We start from the raw sequence: 14,191 nt of genomic DNA, 5'->3' as shown, positions 1-14,191 counted from the left end.
ATCTGTCAGCAAAGAGGAGCTTTGCACAGTCCAGCTGCTGCAACAAGTCCCGTAAGGAAGTACAATGCCTCTGTGTAGACTTTTCAAAACGTTATTAACTAGCACCGGTATATTCAATTAGAGTGACTTACTGTTGGCAAATACTGTCGAATTTGTCTCATGTGTAACTAGCCAAAATATGCAAAAAGAATAGAAAAACATTGAAAAACAAAACTAAAATTTTAATCTTTTTTTAAATATGATGAAAAAAAGTGTGTTCACTTTTCTGGCTAAGGGTTTTTCAAATACTTTTCTCCATGGAGATGCTATTGCTTTATCTGGAATGTTTCACAGTATGGCATTAAATCGTTCTATCATCATGGAGTAGCCAGACCAAGTTACAGGTCAGATCTGTGGAGAGGCAACCACGCTCACAGTCAGAATGCAGGTATTTTTGAGCAATAAACCACCTGTAATTGAAAAAATGTAAAGTACAGCTGTTTAAAGTCATACTGTGGAACATTCCAGACAGAGCAATGACATATCCACAGAAACAAGCAACTGACAAACCCACCACCAGAAAAGTCATACAATGCACCTTTATTTTGAATACATAAAGGTAAATCTGCACACAAATTTCTGATATTTCTCATGGACAGCAAAAAGTGTTTTATTGTTTTTATAGTTCAAAATATTTTTGAATTCTGAATTCCAGCACCCTAGATTTTTGCATTTCTTTCTTTTTTTCTTAGATAATGTTCCTTGTGCGTAACAGTTTGTTTTGTGAGCTTGTTTTGTGAGTCAGCACCTTTGACCCCTCTGTCCTTTCTGGGAATGTTTCCAAAAGTTTCTTCTATTTTTAATGACTTTTCCGCACCTCGCTGGAGGTCTGTGGACACAGGATACTGTGTGAGCTGTGGCTCCACAAATAACAATGACTTGGCTAAAAACACAGTGTAATGTACTGGCTCAGATCTGTCTTATAGTTTTATAGGGAAAATGCATGAATTAGCCATTGTTATTCATGATTAGAATACCATTGTGCTATTAAAACAAACAAAGAAAAAACAGATGCATACTTTGAATATTGTAGTAACAATATTGATATTTTTCTAATTGCGTTAAAATGTATTAAATCACAATTGCCCTACGATGGGCTGGTTGTCAGTCTGCAGCCCCCAGCTCTTCTGACTATCTACAATTACTCACACACTTTCATGCAATCTGGGTCAGTGGTCTTGCCCAAAGACACAACAACAGTATGCAAAGATCAGAGCTGAGATCTAACCACAGACCCGAAATGAAGCTCACGAGACTAGCAGTTATAGGGGTGAATTTGGAGCCAGTTTAATATTAGGAATAAAAAAATGTACGGACAAAATAGGGATATAAAAACACCAGGATCATGTAGAGCGAGTTAATACGAACATTTTACGACCAAAATGATGAGGCTCACAGCAGCAGTTACAGAGAGGGGTGACAATTTTTCAATGTACAGTTAATTGGAGCCGGAGTCGATGGAGCCAGAAGGGCCCCCACGCACACGTCATATCTGAAACGTGGCACTAGTGGGTTAGCTATGTCTACCCTTACATTTATGAAGTTTATGATATATGTCAAACACTTATTAAAGGTGCACTATGTAACCTTTCGACTAAAGAGTCCACAGACGTTAATTCCTTCTCTAGAATGTTCCTTAGTATAGCATCAAACCTGCATATCTCCACAGCAACAACGCATGTATTCTCGAGAAATGAAAATATCTGCAACTAAATACATAAATACTAAGTACAAGACAGAGAAGTTTAATGCCATGCTATGAAACATTCCAGAGAAGCTTTTATGTCTCCATGGACGCAAACAGGTGACAGACTCCAGAAAAGTGCACCTTTAATGAAAAACCAAAGCACAACTCCGAGGTTTTATTTCTCAAGAGGGAACAGTGTAATATGATCAAAACTATGAAAAGTTGGCAAAGCATTACATGGGAGTTTAAAGGTGCACAGTGTAACTTTTTGGTTGGGGGTCTGTCACCTGGTTGTTTCTATAAATACATCATTGCTCTGCCTAGAATGTTCCACAGTATAATATTGAACAGCTCTACCTCAGCTCTACCTTTATTCAATTAGTTTTATTGCACAATAAAGAGACATTTTCAAGGGCATTTGCATAGGGAGGGTGGGGACAACAAATAAATAGTCCCTACCAATATTTGCCATTTTATTTTATAGACAAAGATATACATTTATTCCGATATTTTTCCAAACTCAGTAGTATTAATTTAACACGTTTTAGTTCACATTTTGTTTATTAGATGTTCTGAGATGGATTCAGGGATATGATGACAGGGTTACTCCTGCCGCTATATCAGGGGTGTCAAACTCATTTTGTTCTGGGGGCCGTATCCAACCGACTTTGATCCCAAAAGGGCCGGATCAGAAAACTCATGTCATATAAACCCCAAAAATAACAATAAGTTCAAATATTTGTGCAGAGAAACACAAATCTATTACAGAAATCTCTCAGAAAACTCTTTCTTTTACAAAATATTATAATATTATGAACAACCTGCAACTTTAAGAAAAATACAATTTCAACACAATGTTTTAACATGAACTTGTTTAACATTAACTTGTATAAATAGGAATAAGTAAATTTTTCTTGGTAAATCCTGCACTCGGCTCCACTTTTCTCATTTTGGACATTTTTCTGATGAGGGTGTCACGGTCAACAGTTAAAACGATCGTCCTTTAAGAGTGTTTGGAAAGAGACAAGTCTTCATTTGTGATGCTCTGGTGGGAGGGGCCACGTACAGAGACGCTGGAGACGCTGCAATGCTCAGCACCGCAGAAAATTAACAATATTTTAATAAAAAATAGAATTAAAATATTTTAGTAGAAAATGAGCCGAGGGCCAGATTAAAGGTCTTGAAGGGCCGGATCTGGCCCCCGGGCTGCATGTTTGACACCTGTGCGCTATATCATTGGCTGCAACAGAGTGATGTCATTAGCGGTGCCAGGAGCTTAAACTGGGGAAGCGGCAGGACAGGGTCAGCACTTGAAGATGGCGGCTTGAGCAGGCATGAGCGAAGACGCTGCACACCAAACTTTGAAAAACTTTTCAAAGTGAACTTACTTGGCTTCATCTTCAGTTAAAATTGCTGTATAATGAGTCGAGACAGAAAAAGAGCGACTATAGGGTGAAGTATAGTTCTGCGTCGACTCAACGCGCACTGCCGCTGTCGCCGTTGTTTGATTTATGGATCTGCGTCGAGGTCTGTGCACCTCGAAGTAATTCACTGCCTGAACACTAGGGGGCGGCGATATCTGTCCATTCATATATACGGTCTGTGTGTACGACCCGCAGACGTATAATCTCTGAAAAGTTTAACATGAACCATCTCTAAAAGCACAGAACAGACTGACCATTAGCTGATAATGTCCCCACCAAAACTGACACCAAACCTTGGGCATTCTGACTGTGAGCGGGGTTGCCTCTCCACAGATCTAACCAGTACTTTGATCTGATTTAGCTACACAATGCACCTAAAATGAAGACATGTTTGTTTGTAGTAAAACATAATAAAAACGCAAAGCCCTTTTGTTTTATTCATCTGTGTTTCTTTTCTCTATTCACCATTTTGCCTGTTGTTTGTCTCATTAAAGTGCACAGTTTTGCTCTGTCGCTCCCTCCATTAATCTGGGTGCAGCCCGTGAGAAGCTAGCAAACAGCTCCTCTCTGTTGGAATGTCACGCTTAGCATCCTCGAGAAAACACGGGGGGTTTTTGGCGCCGCGCTTCTTCAAAACTCATTTTCCTCACACACGCCTAGTCCATTCTCTTCTGGGATCGCCAAGGCAACAATATGTACGACGGCAATAAAAAATCTCGGTTGGTGAAGCAATGAAGCATTTTAATAGGATGAGTTGGGGGCTGTCATTGCGCTGCGAGTATAAGAGTGTTTTGAAGTCCGGACTCGCCAGGGATATGGATGATTTAAGGTGAAAACGCAGGGTTAGATCTGTAGAGGGGAAGCGGCGGGGGACAAAAAGCTGGCCGGGTTTTGCAAAGTGGTATTGTTATGTACAGAGAGTGTTGAGAAGCGGAGAAAAGAGAAGTCAGCGCTGTGAGAGGATTTCACAGCAGGTGGATGGATCTGACGGCTGAGGCTGCACACAGGCCAAGAGCCATTAAAATAAAACATGGGAGTTTTATCGTACCAGAAATATACTAAACCAACATACTTCAAAGTCCTACGTTACACAAAACTGACTCTTAGGAGCTTTTAGGCATTTTATAATGTTATTACCTCATCAGAAACATACCTGGAGTTGTGTTTTATTTCATTCACACATGTTTGAGTAATCCTTTATTATTAGTCTGTCTACATCTCCAAAGCTCAAAATGCTCTCATGCTCAGACTGGCAAGTCCAGTGTTTAAATTATTCAAACGATTCTAGTGAAGGTGCATGGAGTTTAAAAACACAATGGACCACTTCCTGTATTACCACTTAGTGGCATCATCGTGTTTTATGTTTGAGGAAAGAACTCAGCCTAAAAAAAATGCAGGATTTGTGTATTAAACATAAAACAAAACACAACTCCATGTATGTTTGTGATGAGGAAACATTATAACATAGATCAGAAAATAGTGTAATGCGGGCGCTTTATAAATGAGATATACAGAAAATTCTAATAAGAGTCGACAATTTTAATAGCCACTAACCTTTTTGCAACAGATTTTTTTGCCCATCTACTGGACAATGAGCTCTGTGAAATGGGGTAAAGAGTGTGATAAGACATCAAGTCAGAGGCGAGTAAAGTAGACAAAAAAAAGTAAAAGTATTGTTACGCATCTGCATTCAATTGTCATAGCCATTGGCCATAGTGAATGTTTGCCAATGAGGATACTTAAGGGAGCTGAAAGTTCCTGGCTGTATAAAATGTAATTTCAGAGAAGGTTTGGGGCTATCTCAGATTGCTGCTATCTAACAATATAAACACACAATTCATCCAGCTTCAGGCTTTTAGCATACTGAGTGGGAACAAGAGAGTCACTGAGAAAATATCATAATAATTTAATCTTAACTTACAGCTCAGTTTATTTCAGTCAAAAACACAATAACAATAACTGTATATGAGAGTTACACTTTTTTTTTTAGTAAAACAATACCTTACATATTTTTAACTATAGGAAGCCTTGCAAATGTGCTCATATCTTGCTACTGCATCTGAAACAGTACATAACCAGCCACGCAATCTACAGTATTGGTACTTATCACTCAAAAAAGTGAAATGCTGACACAAAATAGAGTCACCTTTCCCCCTCTAAATATTTTATTGACTTATATTATAGATCCAAAATAATTTGCTTTAGAACAGCCTACACCAGGGGTCTCCAACCTTTTTCCTTCCGTGAGCTACTTTTTGTAAATGAAAATGCTAGAGAGCTACAAATTTTAGCGGTCACAAGAAATTTTGTAAATGTAAGGGCCATGGCAAGTCGTAGATGAGGTGCACTCAGATGTCTATAAAACATAACCCATTATCCAGTAATCAGTGCACAAAATTGGACATCAAAATGACACATTTACAATGGAAATAGGCATTTAATCAATCAAATGTAGTTATTCAGCACAATATGTATAATTTTAAAATCCTTTGGCGAGCTACTTAGAAGGGGGTGGAGAGTTACCGGTAACTCCTGAGCTACAGGTTTCAGACCCCTGACCTACACGAATGAATGGTGGTGGGACATGGATGGATGAACTATTAGTAATAAATGCACCATATGATATTTAGTTTTTAATCGATCATAACATATAGATTGGAGTAGCAAAAGGAGGTAAGAAATAGGATACAGTAGGTCCTATATTACACAAAACTGACTCTTGTGAACTTCAAGTCATGTTATGATGTTGTTACCATCTCAAAAACATATCTGGAGTTGTGTTTTGTTTCATTCACACATGATTTATTAATTTATTTAGTTATTATTAGTCTGTCTACAGCTCAAAATGGTCTGTTCCAACTTGTGATTTCATGCAGTGGTAGTTTTCAAGTTAACAGCTACCTTTTACCTTTGGTTCAGTAGACTGGCAATTCCAGGGATGAAATTACACAAATGATTCTAATGAAGGTCTATGGAGTTTAAGTTTTCAATTTGAGAGAAGAACGCAGTCTAAATATGCAGGGTTTATGTGTTAAACCTGTATGAATGAAACAAAACACAACTCCAGGTATGTTTGTGATGTGGAAACAACATTATAACATCAGAAAATAATGTAATATGAGCCAAAAATAAAAAATAAAAAAGATCAAGAGAGAAAGGCAGTCACCCCTATAATACAGGGTTCAAAGTTTCATTTTTTCATTTTGTAGATAACCCAACATTTTTTACCACAAAATCCCAGGCCTGTAACTATCTCAACAGAATCCAGTGGTAGAAATCCTCTTTGGAGACCTGCCTGTTTGGTCTGATGGAGCTGCACACTGATTCTATCCAGATGCACCAATTCAAGGAAAAAATACATATTATAAGTCGAAAGCACAGAACCGGAAACCATTTCTCACTGTGTCCATAACATGTAATATCTGGCGCAACATCTGGCTCTGATAAATACTGGATCTAGCCATTGACATACCCTCCACTTCCTGTGTTTGAGTGAGAGGCCAGAGCTGGGGCCCAAACTTATAACTCTAACATCTCCTCTTGTCATTTGGGCTTTTCTCTCCCAAGTTTTATAAATGCTGTTCTTATTACAAGCCCTTAACCCCAGTCGTGACCCGGACTCAGGAAATCCACTGTGCTCCATCTGAAATCATGTTCGAAGCCTCTGGGAATCTGGTGGTTAAAGCAGTTCTGTGACTATGACCTGTGTAATTAAAATGGCAAGACATATCAGCGTGATATGGGACAAAGCGCTTCCCAGCAGCTGTAAAGAGGGAAAACTCAAAAAAGGTTAGCGAAATGTTCAAAGCAATTAAAATTTCCTTGCAAAATTTATTCTTTGAAGTTTTATTGTGATAAAGCCAGACTGGAAAATTTAAGTGAGTGGTAATGACTGTATCTTTCAAATGTTGGCAGCTTTTTCCTGGCTCCGTTCAGTTCTGCAGCGCTGCTTGTTTACGTCACACAAACATTATAACGCATTTACATAAAATAATTGATTAAACCACAGCTTTTAGTAAATGGCTTCTTTCTAATTTAGATGCAAAAGTGAGACTCATAGGCCACATTATTTTGCATATAGACTCTCCTTCAGGCCAGTACAGCATTCTCTATATTATTTGAGCATGCAGTGTTTTATCAGGATACAAGCAAACATTTCAGTAGTGCCATATGCTGATTAACTAGTTAAAGGGACAGTCCAGAATTTTGGACATAGGAACTCATTTCCTAATGAGCCAGAGTGTTGGAGACGTGTGGAGACATTTTTTTAAATATTCCATCCAGTCATTGTATTTGCAGAGGTCGCTAGTATCAATGGGACATCGTTAGGCTGCCACTAAAAACAGTCTTACCCACTCCATTAAACACCTGCAAATCTGTTATTACACCAGACTGTCCATGAGTATGTTTGTGCTGATAGAATAATGTTTTAAGTAAAACTAACCTTGCATCGCATGAATCGTCACATGTTGAGGGACTATTTTCTCAGCAGCAGCAGAATTTTACTTTGCCAGTAAGATACGTGCTCAGACTTCAGTTTGCCGCTGCCAAGCTTTCTAACAAGAAGTACAACTCGCTGCTGCTGCTCAGACATAAATCCTTCAAATGCAAGGTTGGTTTTACTTCTAAAATTATTCTATCACACAGACATGGACAGTCTGGCATAATAACTGTTTTGCTTTGGGTGTTTTGTGGAGTGGGTAAGACTGTTTTTAGTCACAGGATAACTATGGCCATTGACATGCACTAGCCTAGCACCAGCGACCAAATACAAGGACTGGATGGAATATTTTAAAAAGTGTCTCCACACGTCTCCAATACTCTGGCGCACTAGGAGATGAGGTCCTGTGTCCAACTGTCCCTTTAATGGTAGGCAGAGCTTCTTCTAAAAATATCAAAGGTGATGCACTCCGGGTCAGCAGACCAGCTCCAGCTTGCCGTCCCAAAGACTAAACTTGAGCTTCGTGGGGACCGTGTGTTTTCTGTTGCCGACCTACAGCTGTAGAACCAGTTGCCATTGGAGATTAAACAGGAGGAGTCTGTACCTGTTTTTAAATCACTTCTAAAAATGCACCTTTTTTCACTGGCTTTTAACAAGTGACATGTACATTTCTTGTTGTTGAGTATCTTGTTTTCTGTGTTTCTAGTAGTTATGTGTTGGTGTTTGTGTTTGTGTATTGTCTTGTACTGTGATTGTCCTTGTCTATCCTGTGTTTGTGTACAGCACTTTGGACAGCTGTAAAGTTTTTAAAGTGCTTTATAAATAAAGCTGGTATGGTATGTAAGCTATCAATAAAAACCTGTTTTAACAGTGGTAGTCATGTTATTTAACAATTACTCGCATAGCTAGTGTTGTTGTGTCCTCAGGCAACACAACACATCTGGCTTAAACGTCTTATATTATGGAAAACTGAATTGAATTTATTCATGGAAAGCCCCTTGACATGCAGTGTCTTGTTTTCATGGGGGGCCAAGAACATACAACATACAAAACACATAGTTCCACAACAGCACATAAAACAAAATAACACATGAATACACATACATACATATACAATACAAGTAGCAGGACAATTTTGCTCACATCCCTCCCCACCCCAATAAGTTAATGTCATACAATCATTAACATAAACACAATGTTAACAGAATTAACAGCAGTGACAGTCAGTGTTCAGGTAAGTTAACAGAGCCATTCTAAAAGAGCCGAGAGAAGTTCGAGACCTCAGTGATAGAGGCATATTGTTTCAGTCTGAGGGGCCTTAAAGCGAAAGGACCTCCGACCCGCCTCCTTACAGATGGGAGGTACAGTAAATATTAGATACTGAGAGTGTCAAAGAGAGTAAATTGTAGTAGACTGGGCAAGAAAACATTTCAGATATGATGTAAAGTGAAAATAAATTGACTCCTGTGAGGTTTTAGCCAAGTTATGATGTTACCTTTTCGAAAACATACCTGCAGTTGTGTTTTGTTTCATGCACGCATGTGTGAGTAATCCTTTATTATTAGTCTGTCTACATCTTTAAAGCTCAAAATGCTTAGTTCCATCTAGTGATGTCATGAAGTGGTAGTTTTTAAGTTAACTGCTCCTTTTTACCTTTTGTTCAGTAGAGACTGGCAATTCCAGGGCTGAAATTATCTAAATGGCTCTAAACCTAAATCTGCAGGAAGTGTATTAAACATGTGTGAATGAAACTCCAGGTGATGGTGTTTGATAAGGAAACAACATTATAGCAGAGATCAAAAAATAGTGTCATATGGACTCTTAAAAATACAATTCAGGGCCAAAATCGTTTGTATATTTGAATTTGACGTTAACCAGACAAAGACCTACATTGTGCAATACGTTCTAATTGTCCTAAAGCCTCCTGATATCTTTAGTGTGCATTGACTCTGCATTGGAAAGCCTTTGTAGCCACCTGCCAACAAATTCAAAGCATTCAGAGCAGCTGTCTCCATGGAAACGTGTGACCAGCTAATCAACCTGAAAAGCTCTAGGGTCAAAGGTCATCTGTCAGCTGTGAACCGTGACACTTAACTGTAACAAATCCTTTTCCTGGTCAGCCATAAACTCAAACAGACTCCACAGTGACTAATAGGCCAATCAAAACTCTCTTCTAGTTATGTTAAGCTGGTCAAAAATTCTTAAAATAATTCTGACATTTTTTCAGATAAAAGGAAAAAATAATGCTATACACAAAATACACGGAAAATGTATTTATTTATTTAATGCTACTGCCCACTTATTAACTAAAACCAACCAGCTAACTCCAACAGCGGCCATTTTTGTCTGGAGAAATAGTTGAAATTGCCTAAAACAACTATATTTTTTAAACTAAATTTTTAGTAATACATGTATATACTACTTACATTTTTTTGGCTTTTAAGTAGTGCTGTTACAGAACTAACCATCACACTTGCTTTCAATTCCAGAAATCACTTTTTAAACAACTGAATGAACTTTTAACACAATGTAATAGCAGTTTCTTTGCAATTACAATGTGATCTTAGTAGCTCTGATGCAAAACAAACTCGGTTTTGGTCAAGGTTTGGTACAGATTATTACAATATAAAAGGTCCTATATAGTATGTATATGATTTTTGTAATTATCGATACTTGTTTAAATAAAAATATAGATTCTAGTTCTAATATTTTTGAGTTTTTCTTTATTTCTGTCTGTATTCCTTCTGTCTTTGGCTACTATACTGGGTTATTGTTATTCTATGAACACAAATCACACTTGTCTCATGCTGTTGACACTGTAGAATAATTGACCCATATGGTAGAAAACATGTCCAGCCTGGCTCTACATTGCAGATCTCCAAACTAAAGCGTGCCTGGTGATAATCCGTATGTTTGGTTGATGAGAGGAGTGAGGGAGTCCAGTGCTTTAGCTGCAGTTCAGTAATTGTAGGGAAGAATCTGCTTTTCTCCATCTGGCCTGAGTTTGAGGCCCACAGTCTCTCATTACATTATTGTTCACAAGAGGCAAACGAACGCTCAAATCCCGCCTACCAAGAACTCTCCAAGGACCACCCGCCTGCCCCTCTGTACAATCACATCCAACCAGATACTTGTGGTCAGATCGTGTAAATATTTGGGGGACATGTTGCCTTAAAATGGGGAGTGTCTGAAGGGTCATTTCTGACCACACAGCAACAACAAACCAGGGTTTAGTCAAGGTTTGGTACTAGATATTAGAATAGATACTGTATTTTCAAGTCCTATCAGAGTAATAGCAGCTGGGATCTGTTAGTGCTACTGAAAGTAATTACAGCTTATGGACAACAGTAACAAAAGCTGAAGTATGCAGTAGTACTGAATAGTAGTAGTAGAGAAATAGAATTAGTATTAGTAGTAATAGTAGTTGACATAGTTGTAGCAGTTGTAGTAGCATGTCAGAAGTCGTAGAAGTGATATCAGCAGTAGTTCTAGTATCAAGTAGAAGTAGTTGAAGTTGGAATAGTACTGGTAGCCCTAACTGGCAATATAAATATAGTAGAAGCAGTATAAGTAGCAGTTGACGTAGGCTAATAGTAATAGTAGAAAATTATATCATTAAACAAAGCAGAGGTATAAGAAGTAGCTGGGGTAAGAGTAGTAGACGTAATAGTAGGATTAGTAGTAGCAGTAGTTAAAGTAGTAGTAGTATATGGGCGGTAGTAGGAGCCATAGCAGTAGTAGTAGCAGCAGTAGTTAGTATCAAGTAGAAGTTGGAATAGTCATAGTACAGGCACTAGTAGTACTAGTATCTAGCTCTATAGTACAAGAGCAGTAAAAGCAGCAGCAGAAGTATAGGCCATTATAATAATACCATTAAACAAAACAGGGGTATAACAACACATAGTAGGTGTAGTACTATTAGAAGTAGTAATTGATGTTGTTGTGGTTGTAGTAGTAGTAGTGATAGCATTTGGTTACATAGCAGCAGTTGTAAGAGTTAACATTTCTACAGTATTTGAATGGTGTTGAATGAATTTGAATCCCACCTCCATCCCTCCACCTCTCCACCCCTCCACCCCTCCACCTCTCCGCCCCTCTCCCTCGCTCTCTCTCTGTCTCTGTGTCTCTATGTCTTTCCTGGTTTCCCCCTGAATACCTCAGTCTGGTCGTCATGATGGTTGGCGAGTCCCGCCCTGAGTCTGGTCTGAGAAGAACCAAACAATAGCACCTCCACCTCCTCCTCCTCTTCCCTTCCTCCTCAGACCCTCTCCTCTTCCTCAAATCACTTCCTCGGTCACAGGAGCACGACTTAAGTTTAAAAATAGATGAAAACTTTCTTGGCACGGTGGGTGGGAATATCCAGGATGCACACAAATTTTCCTGACACACATCCAGCTGTATTATAAGTCAAACACGCCTTCGTACTCAGTATAGGATTTTTAAATGAAGATTGATTAACTGATTAAGTGGCTACAATATGGAGAAGGATGGTATTTTTTTCTCTCGCAAGTCAGCAGTTTTGTGTGTTGGGTGTGGGGAAATTCTATTAAAAACTTGAATGCATGTCTTGTCTTTTCCATTTAATTACTTTAAGTTGATTTAAAGTGTTTTGAATCTTGTTTAACTTTTGACTTAATTTGGTGGCATAATAGTTGGTGTAAATATAAATGAGAGTTTTACACCAAACAAGAAGCAGTTTATGAAGAAAAGTTGAAAAATGTCTTGAAAATTACAAAAGAGAGTTTCATTTTAGAGAGTAGAACATTGATGACATCACACTGGGAGAATTGTGACCACATTTTTCTGATACTTTGAACATTATTTCAACAAAATCAAAGCATTTTCTTATAGTTTTCTTTGTCAAGTCATACTTTCTGTGTACATTTGGAGAGACTTGACCCAGTAGTATATGGTTGCTAGGTAACAATTATGAAATTCCCTAATTTGATGTCATGAATTCCAAACAGGAAGTAAAATTTGAAACCTAAAAAATTGCAAAATTGGGACAAAATGGTAAAAATGGTTAGTAAATCTGAAATATAATGATCTTAACTGTGTTTTAGTACACTGAGTAGTCCAACTTCTCTTTCTGTGCAACATTTGTTTAAAGGTGCACTGCGCAACTTTTCTGGTGCAGGGTCCGTTACCAGCTTGTCTCCATGGAGATGCCATTACTTTTGCCTGGAATGTTCCATGATATGACTTCAAACATTGTCATCTAGCATTTATTTATTATGGATGTTTCTGTTTCTGTGAATAGGGGCAACTCTCTACAGATCTGACGTGTAATGTAGCGTAGTGTTGTAAAAATAACCGAAATATTGTGAGATCGCATCGTCAAATTTTCCACAATAATATCGTGGACCATCACAATATATCGAATTAGAAGTCTCTTTGCTTAAATTAAGAGTTATGGTGCAGCAATAGCTAAAAAAAGACAGAGGGAACTACATAGACCATGATCCTTTGCTCCATTTCAGTGTAGACTACAAGAAGAAATAACAGTTCTAAGCACTTTTAAGTCTTAGTTCTTTGGATTAAGTCTTGTCAAGGCATTTAAGAGAAAAAGGGAGCATATTAACAGTTATGTCCACAAAATATCACAATAAATATCGTACCGTGATCATCCCTAATCGTGAGCCTCCCCACCATATCATGAGATTTCCCACGATATCTCAATAAATATCGTGCCGTGAGGTTCATACCGTGATGATATCGTATCGTGAGACTTGGATATCATTACACCCCTTTAATCTGTACTGTGGAACATTCTAGAGAAAGCAATAACATGTCCATGGAGATAAGTAGGTGGCAAATGTTACGCAGTGCACTTTTACAATAAGCGATTTCAGAGTGTGGCATAATCCGAAAATACAACAACACAAGCTCCAATTATGAGAGACACATTTTTAGCCCATAGAGTCTTCCCTTTATGTCACACAACAAACACTTAAACCTGAATGTAAATGCTCGCAAAGTTACACCTGATCAAAAATACATATCTCCATCCCAAAAACAAACAAAAAACACAAACACTGAACAGCACTCGAGTCTGTCAGGAGCCTCTGTTTTGACTCCTGGCTGCAGTTTGAGTGGGCTGCAGACAGTGAGTTGTGTTTATACAGATTTATGGATTTGTATTGGCTCAGTCCCAGGACAGTTCCCCCTCACCACGGACCTGCACCTGACTATAACTCATGTATAGTACAAGAGCGCTGTGTCCATCCTGAAGGACAGTGTTCAGACCTGAGCTGGGATGGATAGCACAGTGGATTTGTATTTCCTACACACGACAGGAAATAATGAATGGTAGAGATTGGTTTTGTAGAGGTGGAGTTATGGTGCAGGAGTTATGGGTGAAATAGACAGGGCGATAATAAAGGTGTAGCGTCACCCCAGGAATATATTAAATTGACAGTACTGATTTTCACTATTTTTGAAAAGGTTATGAATTACCAAGAAAATAATACTGATAAACAACTTGGTAATAGTTTAAGTACAATACAGTAAACATCATTATCAAAGATGTAAATTTATGAAGTGATTTGGGATGTAACCAGTGGTGGAAGAATTATTCACTTTTAAGTACAGATACCAAGG

At 38.3% G+C, this 14,191-nt stretch overlaps 1 protein-coding gene across 11 annotated transcripts in view; it reads right to left on the bottom strand.

Moving 5' to 3' along the window:
- LOC110168616 (kazrin-like) overlaps nt 1–14,191 on the bottom strand; it is a 218,572-nt gene that overhangs the window by 88,693 nt on the left and 115,688 nt on the right. The window lies entirely within an intron of this gene.

Source organism: Boleophthalmus pectinirostris, unplaced genomic scaffold (genome assembly GCF_026225935.1).
Source record: "Boleophthalmus pectinirostris isolate CB_2022bp ecotype Guang Dong unplaced genomic scaffold, ASM2622593v1 HiC_scaffold_3, whole genome shotgun sequence".
NCBI classification, from domain to species: domain Eukaryota; kingdom Metazoa; phylum Chordata; class Actinopteri; order Gobiiformes; family Gobiidae; genus Boleophthalmus; species Boleophthalmus pectinirostris.
The sequence above is the reverse complement of the archived record's forward strand: the minus strand, read 5'-3'. Positions and strand labels throughout refer to the sequence as shown.